Source organism: Malaclemys terrapin, chromosome 9 (genome assembly GCF_027887155.1).
Source record: "Malaclemys terrapin pileata isolate rMalTer1 chromosome 9, rMalTer1.hap1, whole genome shotgun sequence".
Classification (NCBI taxonomy): Eukaryota; Metazoa; Chordata; order Testudines; family Emydidae; genus Malaclemys; species Malaclemys terrapin.
In genome coordinates this window covers 41,856,662-41,865,105 of record NC_071513.1, presented here as the reverse complement: position 1 = coordinate 41,865,105, position 8,444 = coordinate 41,856,662, and positions in this window count along the sequence as shown.

Below are 8,444 nucleotides of genomic sequence, written 5' to 3'. Positions count from 1 at the left end.
GTTATAAGACAAAGCCCCTATGTTTCATCAAGGGGTATCAGATGTGAAACAGCATGAAGGTATTTAAGAAGCCAACTCAAAGAATACACAAGCATTCAGATCTTGAGCAGTCCAGGCCAACACCACATGTTACAACAAAGCTTAAACTTGTTCTTCATGATAATTTTAAAAACAATACTAGCTGCCTGTTTCATTTTAAAAACAGCAAAAAATATCCACCTCCCTTTCCATTTCTTATAAGGAGTCTTGAAGTTTAAATCTTCTCAGTGTGATAGATAGACTTGCTTTGATCTGCTTAGCTCTTGGAAGCCCAGAGGCTCCAGGCTGCTGGCCACATGCTGCCCAGAGTTCCTAGGGACAGCTCTGTCCGCCATTAGGGAATTTTTTTCCAAGAACCCCCTGTAACATTTCGCGAACCCCCAGGGGTTCATGAACCCCAGTTTGGGAACCACTGGCCTAGAGGAATGGGAGCAGACTGTAAGAGATACTGTTTTGACTTTGTGTTAGATAAGAATGGAAAGTAGACTGTGGCAGAAATTAATGAGAAAAAGTGAAATATCAAGAAGGAATATGTATAAACAAAATGCAGCCAGGGCCGCCTGGGGGGGGGGGGGGGGGGGGGGAAGGGGGCAAGTGGGGCAATTTGCCCCAGGCCCCACAGGGGCCCCCATGAGAATATAGTATTCTATGGTATTGCAACTTTTTTTTATGGAAGGGGCCCCCAAAATTGCTTTGCCCCAGGCCCTCTGAATCCTCTGGGCAGCCCTGAATGCAGCTGTTGATCATTACTGTATGTGACAAAAGGTATTATTATTGCCTTAATTGTTTATCTAATGGAGACCTGCCTCGGGAGGGGAACCCCTGCCCGTGAGTACTCTCCCCTTCCAAGTGTCAGGAAAATAAAGCTGCCTCTGGCTTGTTGCTTCAAACTCAGAGTGAGGACTCATTTTTCTCCAACACCTGTAAGTGGTATTGTAAGAATAATGTGAAAGAGTGGTCAGCATCCCTTACAGGATTAGCCCTTCAAACGGAAACTACAGAGATTAATTGTCTTATAAATAGTGAGAAATGTACAAACTGGAAACCTTCCGAAACAGGTTTGCCCTTTTCATTGTTAACTAGGGGAGATAACTCACCAGGCAAACACATACACAAAACAATCAAACAAGGAGCAGCAGGCGGTTTTTTTTTCAATGCCCTTCATGGTTTCACTCTGTCTGTTACAATGGCTGGTGATGTCTCCTGCACCGAGAGCTGCCATGTTCCTGGTGCTTTGTCAGAATGAGCTTCCTGGTGGGAAGAAGCTCAATGGTTAGGACATAGGAGATACCACTGCCCATTGGAATGAATAGGCAAATAAGTCAATCAAAGGTGTGGTAAGATATGTTCTACTCTTTTAAAAAAGAATCTAACCTCCCTTTTCTCATTCATTTGCATAATGAACTGTATTGACTCATTAACCTAGGATTTCAAGCCAGCAGCTTCCTATTTGATCGCTAATTATTTATTACAAGCTCTTTAGACCAGGGACAGTCATTTACTATATGTTTCTATAGCACCTAGCCCAATGGGGTCTGGGTCTGGTTGGTCAGTACCACTACCACAATTTAAGTGTTTCTTCTTCTTCTTCTTCATCATGATGTATTTCAGAATTATTTTTCCATTATTTTCTCTCTTTTATAAATCTATGTAGTGATCAGACTCTCTTGTATGTTATGCTGGCGTTTTCCTTAACCCTAGTTTCTATTTGGAAATAATCATAATTCGGCTGTGTCTCTGCTGCAAGGGGTGTAATTTGCAGCTCCTGTCGACATATCTGTCCTGGCTTTAGTTTGGCTAGCTTGATAAAATAGCAGTGAGAACAAGGTGGCATTGTCTGCAATGGGAGCCTAGCAATGACCAGGAGAGTGAGGCAGCCTTGTACAGTCTACACTGCTGCATCCTTCTTGTTGTTTCTAATGAGCTAGCTAGATTAAAGCCAGAGCAGGTACGTCCAAATGGGCTGCAAATTAAACATCCGGGTAAAGTGGAGACATAGCCTTATTCAGCTCCCAGAAGTATCTGGGACTTCATTGATGTCTCTGATGACAGCTGGTAGTGAAGGCAAAGCGTGACTCTACCTGATCAATGTCTAGCATGCAGCAGAACAAGAGATGAGGGAGGAAGGATGGTCCTGGACTAGGAGTTGGGAGGTTGACTGTTATTTAGCATTTGTTTGTGGTAGCTCTCGGAAAGTGCTAGGCATCTTGCAGACACCCAAGAAGGGATGATCCCTGCCCTGAGAAGCTTATGGTATAACCATGGGTTGAATTGGGGATCTACACCTTCAATTTCTTTAGCTCATAAAGAATTATATTATAAATTACTGTATCAATTGCATTTTACTCCAGTTACGATCCATCATATTTTTGCTACTATCAAGATGCTCTGTTGGAGGGATTATGGGGAAAGGGGAACATACTTGCTCATGTGGTGGTTGTGTCCAGAAATTAGTCAGTTTGAGTAGGAAATTATTAAAGAGATTCATCTTATAACTAAATGCCAGCTTCCCAGAGATCCCCTGACCCTAATGCTCCAGTAAAGGAGCTACATTTTAAACAGAATGACAAAATAATTTCTTTTTTTATTGTTAGCAGCAAGACTTTGTATTGCCAAAATGTGACTTCTCCTCCTATTGAACTGTGCTATAGTAAAATATGGACTGTCCTTGTATGGGAAAGCTTTCACACCAAGTACGTACACCAAGTATGTACAGGTCTGTCGCATCCTACGCGCATTTAACATGCGCAATTTCAACTTTACGCGGTCGGCAAAAACAACCCCCCCCCCAAAAAAAGAGAAAAACAACAGTTGTAATACTATACCTGTAGTGCGGGCGATTTTGCCCGCCATTGAACCCCATGGGGTTTTGGCTATACGCGGTTTTCGCTTTACGGGCTAACCACAGAACGGAACCCCCGCGTAAGATGAGACAGACCTGTACACAAGTGCCAAAAAGGTGAGTCTCTTGCACCAACAGAAGTTGGTCCAATAAGAAATAATACTTCACCTGCCTTGTCTCTCTCAAAAAGAGGACAGGTATATAGAAATTTGGTCACCCTTTTAGCGTACTCAGAGGAGGAGGACTTCCCAGCTAGCAAGCCAGAATCTTTAGCCAGGTTATTTGAATATTAACCTGAACCTGAATAAAGTAATGTACAGTGTAGTATAGAAACATTATATTGTAACTCTATATTAATAAAAAGTTTCCAAAAGCCCCCTCAACTATGGGTTGTGTTACATCCAAGTCCCTGCCCCGGTCTGTGCCTCAGTTTCCCCATCTGTACAATGGGAATGATCCACTCATCCACCTCCCCAGGGGAATTATGTGGCTGACTGAATTCATTGATGTTTGGGTGGTGCTCTGTGACCTTCAGATAGGAAGTGCTAGAGAAGGGCAGACAGTGATAAAGGTGACTCTATATGAGTGACTCTGCACTGTGTCTGAACTTGATTTTCATGGTTCAGTCTTGCAGTCCTGCCGTGCAAGACAATTAGTCCTGAATTCATGCCAAGTATCATCTAGTTGCATCAGTAATGGGAATTATTTACTCATTTACTCTCAAATCCATTCCTACATCGAGCTGTTTAGGCACAAGTTACAGAGGTTTTAAAGGATGACTGTTAGTGAACTATCCCCGTTTGTGATCTGGGCTCGGCAAGTTCTAAGAGCTGCCACCCTTGGTTTCACTTGAAGCGCTTATGACTTATGTCTCTGATTCCTCGCTGAAGTGGCTGTAGCCTCCTGCCTGCAGACTGTACGTACACCTCTACCTCGATATAACGCTGTCCTTATAGGTGAAACTGCGTTATATCGAACTTGCTTTGATCCACCGGAGTGCGCAGTCCGCCCCCCTCTCCCGCCGAAGCACTGCTTTACTGCGTTATATCCAAATTCATATTATATCGGGTCGCGTTATATCGAGGTAGCGGTGTACCACGTCATTAGGCAATAGGCATGATTTTGCTGATCCTTCTGACCAGTGCTTTGCAGGAGCTGCTGGCCGAGAGCCAAGCATATGGCGGCGGCTCTTTCCCAAGGTAAGGATGGCTTCTGCATGGAGGATATAGAAGATTTGTGTGTTGGTGGGGAGAGGGGGAAGTTCCCTGTCTGTTGAGCAAAATAGCCAGGAGGATCTGGAGGAGGAGCACTGAAAGGATTGGAAGCTCCATCCAGGGCCGGCTCTGGCTTTTTGGCCGCCCCAAGCAACAACAACAAAAACCCCGCGGCGGCCAGAACGGCAAAGCAAAAAAAACAACCTGCGGCGCGGCCGGAGCCAGGGTGCAGGGGGAGGGGGAGGGAGCGGGGGGAGAGAGAGAAGGGGGGTGGCCATGGCTTCAGCGGGGCGCTGCCATGTGGCCCCTCCCGCCGTGCCCCCTGCCGGGAGGGCTCCGCACCACTCCGGTCGGCTGGGAGGGAAGGACGCAGGCTGCCCTGTCGGGCTTGCTGCAGGGCGCTCCCGTCCTCCATGCCACTGCCCCCTACAGGGTGGCCGGAGCGGAACAAAAACAAACAAAAAAAAGCGGCCATGCTGCCCTAGGATTGGGCGGAATGCCGCCTCCTACAAGCTGCCACCCCAAGCACCAGCTTGCTCGGCTGGTGCCTGGAGCCGGCCCTGGCTCCATCGCAAGGACTTGCCAGGCTGGGGAAGACAAGGTGCTCCCTTTGCTCTGCTCTTCTGTTTCCTACAGTTGCTTTAGAGGAATATGCAACTCCCTGTTCCCAAGACACCTCGGTGTGCGCCCCTAGTGAGCACACAGAGCAGATACCTAGCACCCCTCTTGTCACTCTCAGGTTGTGTCCGCACTAGCCCTTAGTCCCCACCATTGCGATAAGGTGCTGGTAGCCACCTTGAGCCAGAGTCATCCCTGTACGGCTGGCTCAGGCACTGGCATAGGGACAGAGGGGAGGCAGCATATGCCTAAGGGGCCAGTGTGGCCTTTGGGGCAGGCGTGGGCAGCCCTCCCCCCACTCTGGCCTGCTCCAGAATGCTCCCTGTACCCAACAGTCCTGCAGAGGTCCCCCCAGCACTGGGGATATTCCTTAGGAGGCCTGTGTGCCTGCCCTATTGCCCCTCTGCACCAGCCTATCTGCAAAGGGCCATAGGGTAATGATACATTGTCACCGAGAGCTGCTCTGAGCCAGGCCAGACAACCCAACGGAGCCCTTGTTCACACTAGCTCTCCACCAGCAAAGCTGACACATTTTAGGGAAAAAAGACTAGTGAAGGCAAGGCCCTAGAAAACTCCCACGACCTGCAGGAGTTCAGTTAGTGTGAAGTCTGTTCTACCAGTGGGGGGAGGTGAGGCACAGAGAGAGCCAATGACATGCGCAAGGTCTGAGTGAGTCAGCGGCAGAGCCAGGAACAGAACTCAGGAGTCCTAACTCCCAGCTACCTGCTCTCCCCGCTGCACATGCTGCGTTCTCACAGGCAGGAGAGTGAAGGAGAGTTGTTTATTACTTCACTAAAGTCTGAGCTACTTGGGAAAACGCTGCTGTTATAACCCCAGCACACTCCTTTACGGGGCTTGGTCAATATTTGTTTTCTCCTGGCAGTTTGGTCTTCTTGGGCTGTTTGCACACTGAGATCTCAGCCCTGTTCACCTGCTCTCTGGGCCCATCTCTTGCACAGCCGTGTCGTCAGCCTGCCTTGTTTGCAGGACAATGAAATATAGTTCGGTCAGTCCCAAAGAATCTTTCTAACCCAAATCTCGTCCACTTGGTTTCTTTTGGGGCTCGGGGAGAGGGCTGTTACCCTTTGAAGACGATCCCTGTTTCTCCCTGTAGTCTTGTGCCTCCCATATTCAAAGCAAAGGCCAATTTAAGCCATTGAGCAGCAGGTACAGTGGGCACTCAAAAGCCATAAGGTTTGGAATGGCACCCTCTACACTGCATGCAATGTCCATGGGATGTGCCAGCCTCCTCAGGCTAATACTTGGTGCTTGCCAACTTTGCCAGGATGCCTACATGCTTCAGGTACTCAGTCTACCTGGGTAGATGGAAGCTTCTGGCTTTTGACATTATGCCTGGCAATGCTCCTCTGGCATGTGAGAGCCTGGGTGAACTACCATCTTATCTGCTTTTATTGCCTTTATAAACTAGATTATATAAGGTTTCACCCTGTTTCATGCAAACTTCCAATAAACCACAGCTCAGCCAATCAGTTATTTACAGGGAAACATTTCCAGGTGACCTGTTTGTTGGGGGTGATGGGGGTGGGAAATGGGCGTGTGGCCCTTTTTTGTTTTTTTATGATCAATGATAAAAAAAGTTTTTTTCTTAATGTTTTTTTGCATTAAAAATCCAGATCTTGTCTATTGTGTTTTTCTTGGCAGTCTCTATGGATGACTGGAGAACTGGTAGATTTATGACACTCCAGGTACTGAGCAAGGGAAAACCCTTGAGAGGGAAAGTGATTGTTTAATTCAGACTGTTTAAAATTCTTTGGGCTGGTTTTTGTTTGTTTGATTTTTGCCAAACACCCAACAAGCCATTGGCAGGGGGGGAAGGACGACTGTTGAAGATTCAACACTGCAGCTCCCCTAGTTAAAGGCTGAAGAAACTCCTGATCCACATTTCTGGGTTCTCCAAGGAAACCTCCAGCAAAATGAGGAAGACCAGATTTTAAGGCAAAATCAAACACAAAAAAAAGGTAATAAAAGCAAATCAAACTTTTTTCAGGCGTCCTTTACATAAATCTAGTTCATTTTCCTCACCACCAGTTGGCTTTAACAGGGTGTTGCTCCCTGCCTCTTTGGGAACTGGTTACAAAAGAATAGTCCCCGTGGCATGGTTAAAACAGTCGGCTCTTGTGGTGAAGATGGGACCGAATGAACCATTTGTTAACCACTTTCCTAGGTGGTGCCTGAGCCAAGGAAAGATCCAGTGTTTGATTTGGGAGATGCTTGAAACAGGATTCTGCCTTGCAGTGTAACCAGAACCAAAGAGTGTTTTATCTGTGTCGGGGGACTGCCACACTGTAGCCTGGTCCCATAACCAATTACATCCCAAATTACAGGGTAGCTGGCACCGTGTCTTTCTATAGACCAGTCTACACTATAATTCAAATTGAATTAGGCAGATCCATGATAAAATATGCTGGAAATGTGTCACATCCCAGTGTAGACATGGCTTTTGCAAACCATTTTATAGCCTCGGGCCAAGATTTTTTTCTGAAGTGACTAGTGATTTGAGCAGCCCAAAATTGAGACACCTCAAAAAGGCCTGACTTTTAGTGATGGGTGCTCAGCACTGTCTGAAAATCAGACCCTTTTTTGTCCCCCAGAAACGGAGACATGCACAATCACTGGTCACTTTTGGAAAGTCTATATAATGGCTAAGATGTATCTAGACTGGGATTTGGTCTCTTTCCAGGATAAGCTATGTCCGAGCATGGCTCTGTCTAGGATGCTAGTCTAGACATTGGTTGTGACTCTCTGCCCTCTGTAGCTAATTGCTGTATCTTAATGGCTTTGGCTGAACAGGGGTCACTGGCTGTATCCACTCTGAATCTGAACCCCCATTCAATACCCTCGCTGTCCCCTAGAGAGATCAGCAGAAAGGCAGCATTGATCCTGACTGGCGGGGGGGGAGGGGGGGAGGGAGGGAGCAGTTGGGGTGATGACTCCCATTGCTCCATCTCTCCCATTGATGCATACACTGATTCTTTCACAGCAAAGGCCATGTAGTCTGAGAACTCAGCTGACGGGGATGTGAGGGGGAGAGAGGACTGGTAATGTTGTGCTCCTCGGCAGCCTGATTTGTGATTAGCAGTGCTAGTTGAAGCCCTGTTGCCCTGTACTCTTGACCCACACATTTTCTCTGGCGTCAGCCCTATCTGCCTCTGTTGGGAGGAATGGGGAGGGGCAGGTGTGTATGTGTGTGAGTGACATGGCTTCTGAAATCGTAGTGACTTCTGTAGAGTCAGGAGCGAGTTGACGGCTGGGTCCCAGCCTAGGGCAATGGGCCTGATTCTTTTCTCACGCTGCTAAATCAGGAGGCGCTTCATTTGTGTAGGCTCAAGCCCAGGGAGGTTCCCCAGAGCAGTTCCAGTGGTGCTGGCTGCCTCCATCACACCCTGCTCATGCATTGCATTCTCTGCCAGCTAAGTTTTATTATTTCTTCCGTTACAGTAGAGCCCTGAGCCCCAGCTGAGACCGAGGCCCCATAATGCCAGGACTGTGTTCAGTCACAGTGTGAAGCATTCCCCGCTCTGGAGAGCTACAATCTAAATAGGCAAAACCAAGCAAGTGGGAGGAAGAAAGATTGTTGCTCTGCCACTGACCTGCTGGGTGACTTTGGGCCAGAAATTGTACCCAGGTCTCCTCATTCCTAGTCTAGGGCCCTATCTCCTGAGCTAGCTCCATTCACTTCTCCTCCCACGCTAGCCTCTGCCTTCTTTTTC